This window comes from Giraffa tippelskirchi, chromosome 3, assembly GCF_054371585.1.
Source record: "Giraffa tippelskirchi isolate mGirTip1 chromosome 3, T2T-mGirTip1v1.2.pri, whole genome shotgun sequence".
NCBI lineage: Eukaryota > Metazoa > Chordata > Mammalia > Artiodactyla > Giraffidae > Giraffa > Giraffa tippelskirchi.
The window spans coordinates 148,483,828-148,503,918 of NC_137277.1; the positions used below are offsets into that span (position 1 = coordinate 148,483,828).

Consider the following 20,091-nt stretch of genomic DNA (forward strand, 5'->3'; position numbering starts at 1 on the left):
TCCAGGGAAGCTTGCCTGTCATACAGAGCATGCCTATAAAGCCAACATACTCCTTCATTCACAAAAATAAAGCAAACCAACAAAACACATCAGATATGTTAGGAAAATCAGTATATGTAAGTGAAGGGTCAATTAGAATAAACAGAACTAACCCCGAAGTAAATAAAGCTATTTCTGAGGAATGCAGGGGGAGAATGACCCTTGGAAAGATTCAAAATAGTATCCTCAGAAATATCTAGAAGGGTATGGATTTCCACTTAGCTTCATGGGAAATAGATGGGGAAACAGTGGAAACAGTGTCAGAATTTTATTTTGGGGGGCTCCAAAATCACTGCTGATGGTGATTGCAGCCATGAAATTAAAAGATGCTTACTCCTTGGAAGGAAGGTTATGGCCAACCTAGATAGAATATTTAAAAGCAGAGACATTACTTTGCCAACAAAAGTCCGTCTAGTCAAGGCTATGGTTTTTCCATTGGTCATGTATGGATGTGAGAGTTGGACAGTGAAGAAAGCTGAGCGCCGCAGAATTGAGGCTTTTGAACTGTGGTGTTGGAGAAGACTCTTGAGAGTCCCTTGGACTGCAAGGAGATCCAATCAATCCATCCTAAAGGAGATCAATCCTGGGTGTTCATTGGAAGGACTGATGTTGAAGCTGAAACTCCAATACTTTGGCCACCTCATGCAAAGAGTTGACTCATTGGAAAAGACCCTAATGCTGGGTAGGATTGGGGGCAGGAGGAGAAGGGGACGACAGAGGATGAGATGGTTGGATGGCATCACTGACTCGATGGTCATGGGTTTGGGTAAGCTCCGGGAGTTGGTGACGGACAGGGAGGCCTGGCGTGCTGCAATTCCTGGGGTCGCAAAGAGTCGGACATGACTGAGCGACTGAACTGAACTGAACTGAACTGATATAATAGGCAAGTCAAATTTAATATATGCATAATAGGATTCTAGATTGCCTCCGTGCTCCCTTCCTCCCTCAAAAAAAAGAAAAGAAACCCACAAAACCTTGGCTTTTCTCTGTTTTTCCTCATTTCAGGTAATGGTGCTACCTCTACTGAATTGTTAGACCAGAAACCTGTGTCAACCTTTCTCTCCTCCTCCTCCTTTTCATGTATAACCCAGCATTAAGTCCTGTGGCTACTGCCTTCAAAATATATTAAATATCCAATCATATCCTACCACTACCTACTACCGCTGCAGCACAAGTCACCATCATCTCTTCCCAAGAGTCTCTTAACTAGTCTCTTGCTCCCAGTGACACAGACTGAGAGTTACTTTCCCAAAATACGTATTATTTCAAGAACCCCTACTTTTTAGGAGCAAAAATGTCCCTTACTCAAAAAGCTACATCTACCAGCCTCCTTTAAAAGACAGGAGTGGCCATGTAACAAGGTTCTGGCCAACTACATATAATTGAAAACTGTTGGGAGAAGCTTCTAAGACTATATCTTAAAACAGAGGCAGACTGAGCTGATAGGTACTTGGTTGACCTTTATTCCTTTCTTCTTCCTGCCTGGAACACATCACGATTCCTGGAAGTACAGAGTTCATTTAGTGTTACTCTACACTAACATGCATATGCTGACAATAGATTCCAGAAAGAAAGGACATGTGGGTCCATGATGACATCATGAAAACCACTGCACTACTATTTAGGGCAGTGTTTCTAAAGTTTTGTTTATAATTCTTAACTGATTCAACAACTTCCATGTATACCGAGTCTATTTATCCACAGTGGAATGAGGCTAGAAATCAATAATAGAAGGAAACTGGAAAAATCACAAATATGAAGAAAGTGAACACAGTGGCAACAAGTACACTCAGTGCCCAGAGCTTGATTTACAAGTATCATTCTCCAGTAAAATAACCAGGACTCCGTGTAGAAACTATTGATACTATGACTGGGTAAGAAAAATTCAGTATAAGCCTGGAACATCATAGAGCACTAAAAACTATGAAAGGGCTCAAAAAGTGAAAGGACAGGGGCATGTCATTGGGATACAGAATACACTGAAAGTCCCATTGGCCAAAGCTGGAAAAATTAATACAATAAAATAAATAATACCATATTAGATTATAATCCTATATATATATATGATTATACTCATGGAAATAAATTATATAAAATGAGAAAACAAAACAAATCTTTCTCACAGAAGAATTAAAAAAAAAGACATGTAGATACTCCCTCATCCAAGAAGTAGAGCTTAATTCTGGCCCACCACCCACCACCCTCACATATACACCCTTGAGGGTAGGCAAGACTTAGAGACTTACTTCCAAAATATCAGAGCAGTGAAAGAGAAAAACCAGTAACTGCACAGTGGAGAAACCTGGTAATCAAGACCTAAACAGGTAGTGAGGGCAAATATCACTACCATATCATGAATCCTGATGTGATGTGCTGAGAAGGACATTTCATCATTTTCTGCAAAAACTCAACGAATCTGATCATGATTAGACAAACACATATTGGGGGACATTATACAGGATACTTGGCCAGAGCTCATCAAGATTTTTGAAGTCATATAAAGAAATAAAATCAAGGAAAATCAGAGAAACTGTCGTAGACCCAAGGAGTCTGGGAAGACATGACAACTAAATATAATGTAGTGCTCTGTACTGAAACCTGGAATAGAAATAGAACATTAATGGAAAAAATAGTGAGACCCAAATAAAATCTGGAGGTGGGTTATTACTAATGTACTGATGTTGGTTTTTTAAGTTTGGGCAAATGTACTATGGTAATATAAGATGTTAACAATGGGGGACAATAAGTGTTGGTGAGACTGTGGAGAAAAAAGAACCCCTGTGCACTGTTGGTGGGAATGTAAATTGGTGCAGCCGCTATGGAAGTCAGTATGGGTTTAACTATTGGGCTTCCCAGGTGGCACAGTGGAAAAGAATCTGCCCGCCAGTGCAGGAGAAGCAAGAGACATGGGTTCAATCTCTGGGCTGAGAAATCCCCTGGAGTAGGAAATGGCAACTTGCTAATTTTCATGCCTAGAAAATTCCATGGACAGAGGACCCTGGTGGGCTACAGTCCATAGGGTCGCAAAGAGTTACACATGACTCAGTGACTGGGCACATACACACACACACACATGGGTTTAACTATGGGGTAGTTAAAAATAGTTACCATATGATCCATCAATCCCACTTCTGGGCATATATGTGAAGGAAATGAAAACACTGTCTTGAAGAGATATCTACACTCCACATTCACTGCAGGTTTATTCACATTAGTCAAGACATGAAAATAACTTATGTGTCCATTGAGAAATGAATGGGTAAAAAAAAGTAAGAAACTTGGTTTACATGCATGGACCTGGAGGGCATTATACTAAGTGAAATAAGTCGTAGAGAAAGACAGATATATATGTTCTCACTTACATGTGGACTCTAACTAGTCAAATGGTACAAACTCTCTGCTGTAAGATGAATAATAAGTTCTTGGATCTAATGTACGGTATGGTGACAATAATTAGCAGTACTGTACTATATATTTGAAAGTTGTTAAAAGAGTAAATTTTAAATGTTATCACCATACACACACACAAAGGTAAATATATGAGGGGATGGAGGTGCTAAACTTAATGCGGTAAACATTTTGCAATATATACATGTATCAAATTATCACATTGTACACCTCACACTTATATATGTTGTGTCAATAATATCTCAATAAAGGGGAAAACAAATGAGGGAAACAAACCAATATAAATTCGTGCAGCCACTGTGGAAGTCAGTATGTGTTTAACTATTGGGCTTCCCAGGTGGCAGAGTGGTAAGGAATCCACCTGCCAATGCAGGAGATGCAAAAGATATGGGTTCAATCTCTGGGCTGGGAAAATCCCACTAGGGAAGTACCTCTAAATATTTTTATATCAAATTACATGGTCATCCTTGTTGCCACAGAGGCATAGTGTCAAGTTTGCCAAATATACCAACGATTAGAGTTGGGGCAGAGATTATAACCTCAAGAAGGCTTACTGACAGACAAAAACCTGTTAACTATGTGAACAATTAATAAATAGCACTGAGACAACTATCTATCCATTTCAGCAAAATTATCAATAGATCCTTACCTCATACCAAAAACATCAAATATAGATGGACTAAATATTTAAATATAGAAAGTATACATAGAAAAACATCTAGGAAAATGCTGACATAATCTTGGAGAGGGGAAGGATATTCTACACAAGATATAAACTAATAGCCATAAAGGAAAAGCTGCCAGATTTGACTACATAAACATTTCAAATTTCTACAAGGACCGTGAAGAAGTAAAAACAAATGTAGATAACAAACAGCATAGATAGCAAAGTGTTGTTATTCAAAAATAAAAAGCATTTTTCACACATAAATAAGCACACACACAACCCAATTTGTAAATATGAGCAGAGATTATAAACAACAGAAATACAAATGGGTAATAAACACATGAAAATTGTTCACTCATTAATTCTCAGGAATATGCAAATTAAAATATCAATGGAATATCATTTTTGTGCATCAAATTAACAAAAACAAAAATGACCAGGCTGTGAGATAATGGATATTTTCCTACATTTTGGTTACAAATGCAAATAAGTAAATCTGGTTTAAAGGATAATCTTGCAGTATCTATCAAAAGTAAATATTCTCATACACTTTGATCCAACAATTCTGCTTCTCATATTTATCCTATCATATACTTGTACAGGTGAAAAAAATAATACATACCATTTAGCAAGCAACTATTATGTTCCAAGTCCTTTAAATTCCTTGAAATAGATAATAGTATAATCATTTTGCAGGTGAGAAAACTGAAACTCAGATGTAAATTGCCCAAAGTTATATGACCATGGTAGTAGAAGAATTTGGATTTGAACCTAGGTACTTCTTCCTGTAAAATCCAAGCTCTTTTTCCCATATCCTAGTTTCCTATTCCTAATTCTCTTACCATTACCAAACACTGCCTTTCATTGGTAGGTAAAATTAAATTCCCTCCTCCCTGCCCCTGCCTTTCTTGCATCCTGACCTTTGGGAAATGATTTCACATTCTGTCACCGTCAGGGTTTAGATAGAAACTTATTATGCTCTATTTTAAAAATCTTAATTTAGGAAAGGACTCTAAAAATGTGAAGGAACTATTGAAAGACTGTCACGTGAATCAGCTGTGAATTGAGAGAGATGTTAGTCCTTTCCAGTTCAAATTTGCATTCCAGACGTTTGTCTCAAAATACAGCATTTCTTTAACACACTGTCTACCTTGGTTTATAAAAAACTCTTCTTTGAACTTCAAACTTCAAAGTTTATTTTACCATAAAATTCTGAAGATTTTGTGACTTGTTTATGAAGCAATTAGCTTAGACTTTAAGGAATTTGTTCTAGAACTCCAGTTTTCAATTTACAATCCTGTTGCCCTAGGTGATAGATTCTTTCAACTTTCTAAGTCTGTTGATTTTATGTAACCTATGTTTTACTGGTTACCCACTGAATTTATCTTGTTTAACTTAATTTAGTTTTATCTCTCATACACAGATGTGACTACCACCCTTAAGAAAAATATTTAAGGTAAGTTTTTTCTTTTTTAAACATTAAACTTTATTTTGAAATAATTGTAGATTCACACAGTTGTAAGAAATAACACAGAGAGACCATGTACCTTTCATCCAGGTTCCCTCAATAGTAACATCTTGAAAAACTGTATAATGTCAATATTGATCAGGATATTAACATTATACAGTTAAAATGTAGAATATTTCCACAAGGATCCCTAATGTCCTTTTATAGTCATAGCCATTTCTTTCCTGCCTCCATCTCCTACTTAAGGCCTGGCAACCACTAACCTGTCCTGTATTTTTATAATTTCAAGAATGTCATATAAATGAATTCATATAGTGTATAACATTTGAAGACTGGCTTTTTTTTCACTCAGCATAATTCTCTGGAATTTCATCCAGGTTGTTGTATGTATCAATGTTCCTTTGAATTGTTGAGTATTATTCCATGGCATAGAGGTAGCACAGTTTGTTTAGCCATTAACCAATTAAACAACATTTGTGTTGTCTCCACTTTTTGGCTACTATGAATAAGGCTTCTATGAACATTTTGTTCAGGGTGCTTGTGTGTGTGTGACTGTAAGACTTAATTTTTCTAGGATAAATGCCTAAGAGCATAATTGTTGGGTTACATGGAGGTTGCATGGTTAGTGTTTTTGAGAAACTGCCAAACTGTTTTCAGGAGTGGTTATAAAATTTTAAATTCCCATCAGCAATTTCTCCACATTTCACCAGCACTTAATTTTATTACTGTTTTTTATCTTAGGTAAGAGACTTAGGACAAGGTTTGGTTTTGATTGCCCATGGATGTCCCAATAGCTTCAGCACTTCTTGAAAAGGCTATCATTCCTCCATTAAATTGCTTTTGCATCACTGTTGAAAATCAGTTGGGTGTACTTTTGTAGGCCTATTTCAGGGATGTCTATTCTGTTCCATTGATCTTTGTGTCTCTCTTCTAATACCACACTATCTTTACTCTTGACTACTGTAGCTTGATTACTATAGCTAGTAGGCCTTAATATGGGTAAAGTGATTACTCCCATTTTCTTCTTTTTAAAGATGACTTTAGCTACTCTAGGACTTGTGCTTTTATATAAATTTTAGAATGGTTTTGTCTATATTTACAAAGAGCAGGTATTTAGATAGAAATTACATTAAATCTAAAGGTCAGTCTGGGGAGAACTGACATCTTTACTATGTTGAGTTTTCCAATTCATGAATATGTTATGTCTGCAGGACTGCAGTTTTTGTGCTTCTAATGTCTGCCTCCTGGTGGGTGAGGCTTGTCTAGAGACTTGTACAGGTTTCCTGGCAAGAAGGGCTGGTGACTGTTCCCTGGTGGAGCTGGATCTTGGTCCCTAGTGAGCAGAATCATGTCTCAGGGCATGTCTAGTGGCAGCTTTGGGTTCAGGAAATCTTTAGGCTGACTGTCTGTGGATAGGAAGGGCTGTGTCCCTACCCAGTTTGTTGTTTGGCCTGAGACATCGCAGCACTGAAGCCTGTGGTCTGTTGGGTGAGGCCTGATCATGGTACCAAAATGTCAGCCTGGAAAACTCATGCAAATGAATGTTCTCCGATATATCCACCACCAGTGTCTATATCTGTGGTGGGCCACAGCCGCCCCCTTCCTCCCCAGGAAACCCTCTAAGACTAGCAGGTAGGTCTGGCCCAGCCTTCTCCCAAATTACTGCTTTTGCCCTTATTCTTAGTGTGTGTGAGATTTTATGCACACCCTTTAGGGTGCATTCCCTTTAGGGAATGCAGTCTCTATTCCCTAATCCTGTGGAGCTTCAGGCAATCAAGCCCACTGGCATTCAAAGCCAAATGCTCTGGGGGCTCCTCTCCTTGGTTCCAGACCCTGGGCTTGAGGTCCTAACATGGGGCTCAGAACTCTCCTGGGGAGAACTTTTGTAATATAATTATCTCCAGTTTGTGGATCACCCACCTAAGGATATGGGATTTGATTATATCCAGAGTCTGCTTCCCCTACCAGTCTCATTGTGGTTCTGCCTTTATGTCTTTAGCTGTAGAAGGTTATTTTCTGGTAGGTTTCAATCTTTTTCAATGATGATTATTCTGCAGATTATTTTGACTGGTATAGTCATGAGAGGAGGTAAGCTTAGGGCCCTTCTACTCTGCCATCTTGGCTGCTCTCTCCCAACCATGTCTTTTAAATGGTGCATTTAGGCCATTTATCATTTACTAAATTTCTGTATCAGTTATATTGACATGTTGGGACTCCAATCTGCCATTTAGTTATTTTTTCCTGTTTGTTTCCTCTATTTCTCATTCCTTTTTCTCTTTTCTTACCTCATTGTGGGTTATCTGAATATTTTTTAGGATTCCACATTGATTTATAGTTTTTAGATTTTTTCTTTTTTACAGTTTTCTTAGTGGTTGTGCTAGGTATTATAATATATTCACTTATTATAATCTACTGGTATTGATATTTTACCTCTTCAAGTGAAGTATTGAAATTTTACTTCCATTTAGGCATTTTAATCATCCCAACTTTTAAAAAATAATTGTCTTATGTGTCTCCTCTACTTACATTTCACACCTGCAGATTATTTTGGTCAGGAGATGGTGTTATAATCTTTGGTTTAATTATTACATATTATTTAAAAACACATGAGAATTAGGGTAGGCTATAATATTTGTCCATTCTGCTGTTTCTTTCTTTCTATAGCTCCAAGCCTTTTTCTGTTATCATTTTATTTCCTTTTAAAGAATTTCCTTTAGGTATTCATTTAGGGGTATGTTTGCTAGCAACAAATGCTCTTAGTTTTCCTTTGTCTAAGAATATCTTCTTTGCCTCATCACTCCTGAAATATTGCTGGGTATAGAATTTACAGTTGCCAGTTCTTTTCTTTTCATACTTGAAAAATATTGTGCCACATCCTCTGGTTTCCATGATTTTAAATGAGAAAATCACTATCATTCAAATAGATATTCCATGGTATGTTTCTAGTCCCTATAGGTTTCACTGTTTCCCTCTGGCTGCTTTCAAGACATTTTTTTCTTTAATTTTTAGAAGTACAATGATTGTATGCCTCGAATTTCTTTGGGTTTACCCTCTTTGGGCTTTGCTCAGCTTCTTTAATCCATAGGTTTATGTTTTCCACCAATGTTGGGGTGTTTTCAGCCATTATTTATTTGAATAATTTCTCCTTCTCCTTCTTCTCTTCCTCCTCCTTCTCCTCCCCTCTCCCCTTCTTCTGGGATACTAATAATATGAGTATCAATATTGTTATTGACAATATTGACAACTCATATTGTCATATTGTTATTGTTTTACAGATCCCAGAAATTCTGTTTTTTGTTTCCAGTTTATCTACATTCTGTTGTTCAGATTGGCAAATCCTACAGATATTTTTTCAAGCTCACTACTTCTGTCCTCTATCATTTCCACTCCACTACTGACTCGAATTGATGACATTTTAATTTTGCTTATTGTCTTTTTTAAAAAGCTTGGAGTATGTTTTTGGTTTCCTTCTGTAAGGTTGTGTTAGGCTCAGATGATGGATTCTCCAGAAGCTAAGAAGACAGAGGCAATAAGGAGCTACATACACTTCTGGTGAATTTAGAGGATGGATACCTGTTGGTGGTCAACATCCACGTAATTCAGGTGTAGGAACAAGACCTGAGTGATAGAAGGCTCAGAAAAGGCCAGTAAAAAAAAGAGGACTTCTGAAATAAAAATAAGATTATTTCATACTGAAGTCCTTTTTGAACAACTGGTCTATGGTAGTCTTAGAAAGTGCTTTCTTGGACAACCGTTGTACTGTTAAATATCAGTTAATAGGTCTAATGATGATAATATTACTAAATTAAAGTGACATCAAGTTACTAGGCCTGTGGTTATTACAAGCACTGAGAGAGCTCCTATAAGGGGTCAGAACTGGGACTTACTATGTGATATGGGTTTGGTGGGTCATTGTGTGTTGTCATATAAGTAAAGACTTACTAGAAAGGTGAATACATAAGCTTGAATTAGGGCAATGGCAAATTCAAAGACAGTAAGTAAAACAAGGACTGTTGTTGTTGTTGTTCAGTTGCTCAGTTGTGTCTGACTCTTTGTGAGCCCATGGGCTGCAGCACACCAGCTTTCCCTGTCCTTCTCTATCTCCTGGAGTTTGCTCAAACTCATATCCAGTGAGTTGATGATGCCATCCAACATCTCATCCTCTGTTGCCCTGTTCTCCTCCTACCCTCAATCTTTCCCAGCATCAGGGTTTTTTCCAGTGAGTCGGCTCTTCACATCAGGTGGCCAAAGTATTGGGGCTTCAGCTTCAGCATCAGTCGTTCCAATGAATATTCAGGGTTGATTTCCTTTAGGATTGACTGGTTTGATCTCCTTGCAGTCCAAGGGACTCTCAAGTGTCTTCTGCAACACCACAGTGTGAAAGCATCAATTCTTCAGCACTCAGCCTTCTTTATGGTCCAACTGTCACATCCATACATGACTACTGGAAAAATGATAGCATTGACTATACAGACCTGCCAGCAAAGTAATATTTCTGCTTCTTAATACACTGTCTAGGTCTGTCATAGCTTTTCTTCCAAGGAGCAAGCATCTTTTAATTTCATGGCTGCAGTCACCATCTGCAGTGATTTTGGAGCCCAAGAAAATAAAATCTCTCACTGTTACTGTTGTTTCCCCATCTATTTGCCAGAAAATGATGGGACCAGATGCCATGATTTTTGTTTTTTGAATGTTTGAATTTTAAGTCAGCTTTTTCACTATCCTCTTTCACTTTCATCAAGAAGTTCTTTAGTTCCTCTTCACTTTCTGCCGTAAGGATGGTGTCACCTGCATATCTGAGGTTATTGATATTTCTCCCGGAAATCTTGATTCCAGCTTGTGCTTCATCCAGCCCAGCATTTCACATGATGTACTCTGAATATAAGTTAAATAAGCAGGGTGACAATATACAGCCTTGACATACTTCTTTCCCAATTTTGAACCAGTTTGTTGTTTCATGTCCAGTTCTAACCATTACTTCTTTACCTGTATACAAGTTTCTCAGGAGGCAAGTAAGGTGGTCTGGTATTCCCATCTTTCGAAGAATTTTCCACAGTTTGTTGTAATCCACACAGTCAAAGACTTTGACATAATCGATGAAGCAGAAGTAGATGTTTTTCTGGAATTCTCTTGCTTTTTCAATGATCCAATGGATGTTGGCAATTTGATCTCTGGTTCCTCTGCCTTTTCTAAATCCAGCTTGTACATCTGGAAGTTCTCAGTTCATGTACTGTTGAAGCCTAGCTTGAAGGATTTTGAGCATTACCTTGCTAGCTTGTAAAATGAGTGCAATTGTGCAGTAGTTTGAACATTCTTTGGCATTGCCATTCTTTGGGATTGGAATGAAAACTGACTTTTTCCAGTCCTGTGGTCACTGCTGAGTTTTCCAAATTCATTGACATACCGAGTGCAGCACTTAAACAGCGTCATCTTTTAAGATTTGAAATAGCTGAAATTCCATCACCTCCACTAGCTTTGTTAGTAGTGATGCTTCCTAAGGCCCATTTGACTTCACATTCCAGGATGTCTGGCTCTAGGTGAGTGATCACACCATCGTGGTTATCCAGGTCATTAAGACCTTTTTCGTACAGTTCTTCTGTGTATTCTTGCCACTTCTTAATACCTTCTGCTTCTGTTAGGTCCATATCATTTCTGTCCTATTATGCCCATCTTTGCGTGACATATTCCCTTGGTATCTCTGATTTTCTTGAAGAGATCTCTAGTCTTTCCCATTCTATTGTTTTCCTCTATTTCTTTGCAATGTTCACTTAAGAAGGCTTTCTTATTTCTTCTTGCTATTCTTTGGAACCTTGCATTCAGATGGGTATATCTTTCCTTTTCTACTTAAATATTATGAAGGCTGTGGTGTTACTAATATTTGGTAGTGCTAGAGTTGTTCCCCCAATTAAATGAATTAATAGATGTCCTGCTATAATGTTAGGTGTTAATCATACAGTAAAGACTATTGGTTGAATAAAAGAGGAACTGGTGTTCTTTGCAGTAAAAAATGGCAGAAATTGTTGGGTTTTGCCATAAATTCTGCCAAAATTCTGCCATAAAATTTTGTTTTTTGGCAGAAATCAGTAATCACATATCCTGCTCACAGAGGGACTGCTATATCTAAACTTATTGACAGTTGTATAGTGTGTGTAAATGAATGTGATATGAGTCCTAATATATCTATTGATAGGAACACTTGTAAACCCATGGCTGATTCATGTCAATGTATGGCAAAAACCACTACAATATTGTAAAGTAATTAGCCTCCAACTAAAATAAATAAATTAATAAAAATAAATAAATAATTAACTATAAGGATAACTGATGTACATATTAGTGTTATACATATTATACATATACATATATTAGTGTTATATGTATATGCATATTAATATATGTATATATACATGTACTAACGATATACATATTAGTGTTCAGGTCTGTTCTTTGTGGTTATGAATAGCTATTATTTGTTTCAATGTAAGTTGGACTAATCATTGTTGAATAGAAACCATGCAGTGTTGATTAGTCAGTTAGCTGTGGGGAATAAAATACTTGAGAATATAATGATTAATACAACAATAAGAAGTTATATTATTGTTGGGTTAATGAAAGAGGCAAATAAATTTTCATTCATTTTGCTTCTCAAGGGGTGAGTTGTTTTTGCATTTTAGTATATTTTTATTTCTGGGTTTGAAGTATATTTTTAAAATTTTAGTTGGAATATAACGATTAGGACTAGAATTTTTGATAAAATAGAAATAAACCATGTTGACGTGTCTAGTTGTGGCATATTGTTAAGGGGAGATTTAACACCCAGTCTTTAACTTAAAAGGTTAAAGTTAATTAGTTTTTTAATGAATGTATAATATTGATGAAAATCATTTCTCAAAGTATTTCAGTGGAACTAATTCAAGGACAACAGGCATGAAACTATGATTTGATCCACAAATTTTAGAGCATTGTCCATAATCTAGGGTTGCTTGTTTTACGCATCCTGGAGTGGCATCTGTTTTTAGGCTGAAAGAGGGAACAGCTCAAGAGTGCAAAACATCTTTGGAGGAAATTAATATTTAGATTGTTATCTCTATGGATAGTACTGCTTGGTTATCTGTTTCTAATAATTGCAGCTCTCCTGGTTTTAGATCTGATGTATGAATCATATATGAAAGTCTTCACAGTCTGTGTATTCATAACTTCTATATTATTGTTGTCCTATAGTTTTTATAGTCAGAGAACGATTATTTATTTCATCTATCATATAAAGAATTCATAGTGATGGCAAGGGAATTAAAATTAGGATGATAGCTGCTAAGATTGTTTAAACTTTTTCTACTTCTTGTGCATTTATTGTGCCTGTATGTGTTAACATAGTTGTTAACACAAGTGAAATAATACATAGGACTAAGGAGCTAATTAAAAATATGATTATCAACATGTGATCATAGAAGTGTAGAAGTTCCCCTATAACAGGTGACACTGCATCTTGAAAGCCTCATTGGAAAGGATATGCCATAGAGGTACACAGGATTTCACCTACAACTTTGACAAAGCTATGTAAATTTTACTAATATCACATTTACTGAGAAAGACATAATGGTGTCGGCTTGAAACCAGTAAAAGAGGGCTTGATTCCTTCCTTTCTTAGTTATTTTAAACTAATATAAGTGGGTTCCTCAAATGTGTGATATGGTAGAAAATCACTCTAAGTTTGCAGTGGTTAGCTCTCTCATTTTTATACAAATGTTTCTCAGATTATAAAAATTGTAAGTATCACTGCTGTTAGTGAAATGAATGAGTCTATTGATGAAATAGTATTTCATGTTGTGTATGTATCAGGGTAGTAAGAATATCATTGTGATATTCCAGACAGACCAAGGAAGTGTTATGGGAAAACAGTTATATTTATGCCTACAAATATACTTACAAAATGAATTTTTGCTCATGCTGACTTAAGTGTGTGGGAATCAATGTCTGAAGCCTCCTATAATGGCAAATACCACTTCTATTGATAGGATATAACGGAAATGTGCAACTACCTAATATGTATCATGAAGAGTGATTTCTAGGGATGAGTTGGCTAAAGCAATTCCTATTAAATTATCTATTATAAAAAGGAGAGTAAAGGCTGAGGCTTATAATATAGCAGGGGATCATTTGATATTACCCCTGTGAAGAGTGGCCAGTCAGCTAAATACTTGTAGACTTCCCTGGTAGCTCAGATGGTAAAGTGTCTGCCTACAATGTGGGAGACCCGGGTTCAATCCCTGGGTCGGGAAGACATCCTGGAGAAGGAAATGGCAACCCACTCCAGTATTCTTGCCTGGAAAATCCCATGGACAGAGGAGCCTGGTAGGCTACAGTCCATCCTTTCACTAAATACTTGTACTCCTACAGGAATAACAATAATTATAGTAGCTGATGTAAAATATGCACATGTATCAACGTCTATGCCTACTATAAACATGTGACTCTTGAGAATCCCTTGGAATATTCATTGGAAGGACTGATACTGAAGCTGCAGCTCCAATACTCTGGCCACCTGATGCGAAGAGCTGACTCGTTAAAAAAGACCCTGATGCTAGGAAACATTGAAAGCAGGAGAAGGGGAGGACAGAGGACGAGATGGTTGGATGGCATCACTGACTCACTGGACATAATTTGAGCAAGCTCTGGGAGATGATGAAGGACAAGGAAGCCTGGTGTGCTGCAGTCCATGGGGATGCAAAGAGTCAGACACGACTGAGCACACAACAACAACCATAAACATATGATTGGCTCATATGATGAACCCTAAGAGATGGCATGGCTCATAATATGCCCATATACTATGCCTCAAAGGCTCTTTTTTCCTTTATAAGTTACAATATGTGAGATTATTCCAAATCCAGGTAAGATAAGAATATAAACTAAAGGGTGACCAAAAAATCAGAACAGGTATTGATAAAGAATGAGGTCTCCTCCTTCTACAGGGTCAGAAAAGGTTGTTTTTAGATTTTGGTCTGTTTATAGTATGATAATTCCAGTGCTAGTGTTGGCAATGATAACAATAGTATACAACTATAATTAGGAGAGATCACACAAATAATAGTGTTTGATATTGAGGTATAGCGAGTGCTTTTATGCTCATAATTGTGGTAATAAAATTAATAGCACCTAGAATTGTAGAAACACCTGCTAAATATAAGAGAAGAAAAAGGTAAGATCAATTGAAACTCCTGCATAAGCAAGGTGTCCGACTAGAGGTGGGTATACAGTTCAGCCTGTACCTGTACCAGCTGCAAATAAGAGTAAGAAAGAGGGTGGAAGTAGTCAGAAGCATATGCTGTTCATACGAGGGAAGGCTATATTGGGTGATCCAATTATCAGTGGAACTAACCAGTTTCCAAAGCCTCCTATTATCACAGGTATAGATGATATACCTATGAAGTGTGTGTGTGTGTGTTAGTCGCTTAGTCATGTCCAACTCTTTGCAACTCCATAGACTGTATAGCCCACCAGGCTCCTCTGTCTATGGAATTCTCCAGGCAAGAATACTGGAGTGGGTTGCCATTTCCTTCTCCAGGGGATACTTATGAAGTATATCATATATAATGAAGAAAATTATTACAAATGAATGGGCTGTTAAAATTACATTGTAAATCTGATCATCCCCAAGTAATGCTCTAGGCTGACTTAATTCAGCACTAATTAATAGGTTTTGGCAGTACCCACTGTTCCAGCCCAGGCACCAGATAATAAATACAGGTGGCCGATTTCTTTATGATTGGTTGAGAATAATCAGTGGTTTATGAACACAGGCAAAAATGGCTGAGTAAGCGTTAGATGGTAAATCTAAAGACAGAAGTTGAGTCCTCTCTGTGAATTCCTGTGGCGAATTAAACTTACTGAACTTCAAATTCAAAGACACAGCTTCAATTCTGCTGGAGCTTTTCCTGCCTTTTCCCCCCTAATGGCAGAAGTAGACAGAAGCCAGTTGACTAGAGTATTTTATTGTTGTTTAGATGCTAACTTGTGTCCAACTCTTTTATAACCCCATGGACTATATAACCTGACAGGTCCCTCTGTTCACAGAATTTTTCAGGGAAGAATACTGGAACAGGTTGCCATTTCCTACTCCAGGGGATCTTCCCAACCCAAGGATCAAACCCACGTCCTCTACATTGGCAGGCAGATTCTTTGCTAACTGAGCTACCAAGGAAGCCCCAAGAGTATTTAGCTGTTTACTAAAATTTTGTAGGTACATAATCCCACTAATCTCATGAGGATTTAGCTGAACTAAAGTGTTTGATTTGCATTCAATTGATGTAGGATAGAGTTTTGCAATTCTTGTTGTACAGGAATTAAGGAAATTATACTTGGTTATGGCTTTGAAGGCTCTTGGTCTGTATTAACCTAAATTCCTACTCCAGTACTGAAAGGATTGGTGTAAGGGGTAAAAGTAATATAGATATTACAGCTATTATTGGTAGAAAAGTTGTTTGTTTTATATATTCAAATGGTCATTTTACTTTTATGTTATTGACAATGGAAATATGGTTAGTGATGTAGAATATGTAAGTTGTATGTAGAAATGCTGGTTAAGTAGTGCTATGGTGGCTAATAGTGTAGGTAACATAACGTGCTTATTTTTGTTATTTCTTGAATAATTCTGATAGTGGCAGGATGCCTCCTACTGGTAAGAGAATGATGAGGATAAGACTTGTAATGATGGGTATTTTGTTTCATGTGTGTGTTAATGATAATGGGTGGTGGCTGAGCTGTGAATAAGTAATGTGAATATAGTGAGTGTTATTATAATGTAAATTAGTGGGTTTAGGATTGTTAGAGCCGGATTATATGATAGCTGTTATTCATCCTATGTGAGTGATTGATGAATAAGCTACAATATTTTGTAGTTGGGTTTTAGTCAGTCTGCTTCATCTTTCAATTATGATTGATAGTGTGGATATGATTAGTAGTAAGTTTAGGTTAATGGATGGTGAAATTTGGTATAATGCGGATAGTGGTGCAAGTTTTGGTTTTATTAATAGAATTAAGCCTGCTGTTAGTGAAATGACCTGTGTGACTTTAAGTACTCAGAAGTGGAATGGGGATAGTCCTAATTTATGACTAGAGCTATTGTTATGATTATTGATGCTGTTGGATTAAAAATGTTTACAGTGGTTCACTGGCCAGAATATGGTAGGCTATTAAAAGTAATATTGATCTGGTGGCCTGTGTTAAGAAATATTTAGTTGATGCTTCTATGGCTCGTGGGTTAAAGTTTTTTATTAGAATAGGGATGACAGCTAGTCTATTTCGAATCCAGTTCAAATAAGTAATCAGTATGAACTAGTTATTACAATTATGGTCCCTGAAATAGTGGTTATTAAGATAATGATAAAGATAATAGAATTTATTGGTACAGGAAGGATATAAACCAACATTTTCAAGGTATGGGTCCCATGGCTTATTCAGTTGACCTTACTATAGAATATAGTGAATTGTGGTGGCATGAAGAATTTTGAATTCTTAAGGGTAGGTTCAATTCCTATAATTCTAGAAATAAGAGAATTTAAACTTCTGTTATTTACTCTGTCAAAGTGACTCTTTTATCAGACATATTTATGTTTGTAGAGGGATGTTTGATGTTATGTTCAGTAGTGAAACGTGTCATATACACAGGGCTAGTGTTAGTTATAGAAAATTTTTTCAAAGTAGATGTATGAGTTGGGTGTTGAGAATCGTGGGTGTTAATAGTAGTGTTTTGATAATAAAATTCACTGTATATAGTTCTAATGTATGGGGATCATGGAATGCTCCTAGAAATAGGACTGTTGTGAAAATGTTTATTATGATGGATGTTGGCATATTCTGATAGGAAAAATATAATGAATGAGCCTGCTGCATATTCTTTGTTAAAGGCAGGTAAAAGTTCTAATTCTCCTTCTATTAGATCAAAGGGATTCAATCAGTTTCTGCAGAATAAGTACAATTTACTGAAATAAATTATATTATGGCTAGAGGTCATGATGTAAAAATTAATCATAGATGTTCTTGTGTTGTGACGCAAGTTGAGAGGGTAAAATATCTATTTACTAAATGGACTGATAAAAGGATAATTTCTAGTGTTACTTCACATGAAACTGTTTGTGCCACTGCTCCTAGGGATCCAATTAGAGCATATTTTGAATAATAAGCTCATCCACCTCACAGAATAGAATACATGGCTAGGCTTGACACAGCTAATAAAAATACCCCTAGATTTTTGTTGATGAGAGGATAACGTATAGGTAGAGGGATTTATATGGCTAAGGTTAGAGTTAAGATGGTACAATAATAAATATGGAGATAAATGATGTATTAAATAGCTGGTCATAGTGGTTCTTTAATGAACAGTTTGATTGCATTGGCAATGGGATATAATACACCATATGGTCCAATAATGTTTGGTCCTTTTTGAAGTTACATAAGACCTAAAACTTTTCCTCAATTAATATGAGAAATGCCACAGCTAGAAGAACTGGGCCAATGAGTATTAAGATGTCAGTTATAAACATTTAGTTAGGGAGAAGAGTTGAACCACAGTTATAAAGGTTTAAGTTTTATGCAGATCCCTAAAAAATCCTGGTTTGGGTAGTACATTTATAAAATAATTAAATTAAGATTATATCATTAATAGATTTTAAGACACTTTTGTAAAGTAGAGCTTGTTTCTCTTGTCCTTTCCTACTGAAAGAAATATATAATAGAAACTAATCTGGATTTACTCCGGTCTGAACTGAAACTATGTAGGTAGCTGGGCAGAGATGGTCTATGCTTTCCTGGTGCTACTGGGAGTTGCCTATTAAAACAATTTGGGAGAGGCAGAATTAAATAGTATAACTTGTTAAAATTAATGTTATATTTATTTATATTGCTTTACAATAATTTATAAATTTATAATAAACCATGATAAATAATATAAGTAAACTTTACTTATAATAAGGTAATAAATTCATAGTGATAGAGTATATGCTTTCTTTTTTTATTTGAATGATTTTCACCAATAGATAGCTTTAATGAAAATACTTTACTAATAGGATGCTAAAGTCTTTCCTTGGTATCTCTAATTTTCTTGAAGAGATCTCCAGTCTTTCCCATTCTATTGTTTTCCTCTATTTCTTTGCATTGATCACTGAGGAAGGCTTTCTTATCTCTCCTTGCTACTCTTTGGAGCTCTGCATTCAAATGGGTGTATCTTTCCTTTTCTCCTTTGCTTTTCACTTCCCTTCTTTTCACAACTATTTGTAAGGCCTCCTCAGACAGCCATTTTGCTTTTTTGCATTTCTTTTTCTTGGGAATGGTCTTGATTGCTGTCTTCTGTACAATGTCACGAACCTCCATCCATAGGTCATCAGGCACTCTGTCTATCAGATCTAGTCCCTTAAATCTATTTCTCACTTCCACTGTATAGTCATAAGGGATTTGATTTAGGTCATACCCGAATGGTCTAGTGGTTTTCTCCACTTTCTTCAATTTAAGTCTGAATTTGGCAATAAGGAGTTCATGATCTGAGCCACAGTCTGCTCCTGGTCTTGTTCTTGCTGACTGTATAGAGCTTCTTCATCTTTGGCTGCAAAGAATATAATCAGTCTGATTTCGGTGTCGACCATCTGGTGATGTCCATGTGTAGAGTTTTCTCATGTGTTGTTGGAAGAGGGTGTTTGCTATGACCAGTGCGTTCTCTTGGCAGAACACTATTAGCCTTTGCCCTGCTTCATTCTGTACACCAAGGCCAAATTTGCCTGTTACTCCAGGTGTTTCTTGACTTCCTATTTTTGCATTCCAGTCTGAAGAATTGATGCTTTTGAACTGTGGTGTTGGAGAAGACTCTTGAGAGTCCCTTGGACTGCAAGGAGATCCAACCAGTCCATCCTAAAGGAGATCAGTCCTGAGTGTTCATTGGAAAGACTGATGTTGAAGCTGAAACTCCAATACTTTGGCCACCTGATGCGAAGAGCTGACTCATTGGAAAAGACCTTGATGCTGGGAAAGATTGAGGGCAGGAGGAGAAGGGGACGACAGAGGATGAGATGGTTGGATGGCATCACCCACTCAATGGACGTGGGTTTGGGTGGACTCTGGGAGTTGGTGATGGACTGGGAAGCCTGCTGTGCTGCGGTTCATGGGGTCGCAAAGAGTCGGACACGTCTGAGCAACTGAACTGAATTGAACTGAAAGTCTTTCCATGAGATGTAAAAGTAATCTTTCAGGTTATTTAGGTGGAAAGAACCTTTAATATAATGAATTAAATGCAATTATTCATATAAATGAATACTTTTTCTATTGTCTGTACTCAATTCTTCCTGAGATGATTATGTTATTATCTTGATTAATTTCAGTTCAGTTCAGTCGCTCAGTCGTGTCCGACTCTTTGTGACCCCGTGAATTGCAGCACGCCAGGCCTCTCTGTCCATCACCAACTCCTGGAGTCTACCCAAACCCATGTCCATCGAGTTGGTGATGCCATCCAACCATCTTATCC

General features: G+C 36.9%; 1 protein-coding gene, 1 long non-coding RNA gene and 1 pseudogene across 10 annotated transcripts in view; 1 reads left to right on the plus strand and 2 right to left on the minus strand.

The window, feature by feature from the left end:
- Nucleotides 1–20,091, minus strand: part of CATSPERT (catsper channel auxiliary subunit tau) — a 111,262-nt gene that overhangs the window by 9,535 nt on the left and 81,636 nt on the right. The window lies entirely within an intron of this gene.
- The window catches only part of LOC145542650 (uncharacterized), a 30,959-nt gene that overhangs the window by 3,365 nt on the left and 7,503 nt on the right, over nt 1–20,091 (plus strand). Inside the window, exon 2 of the long non-coding RNA XR_014080007.1 lies at nt 5,538–5,570. This is a non-coding gene — a long non-coding RNA (uncharacterized LOC145542650). The remainder of the gene's footprint in view (nt 1–5,537; nt 5,571–20,091) is intronic.
- LOC145542649 (NADH-ubiquinone oxidoreductase chain 1 pseudogene) lies at nt 17,190–18,124 on the minus strand (annotated as a pseudogene).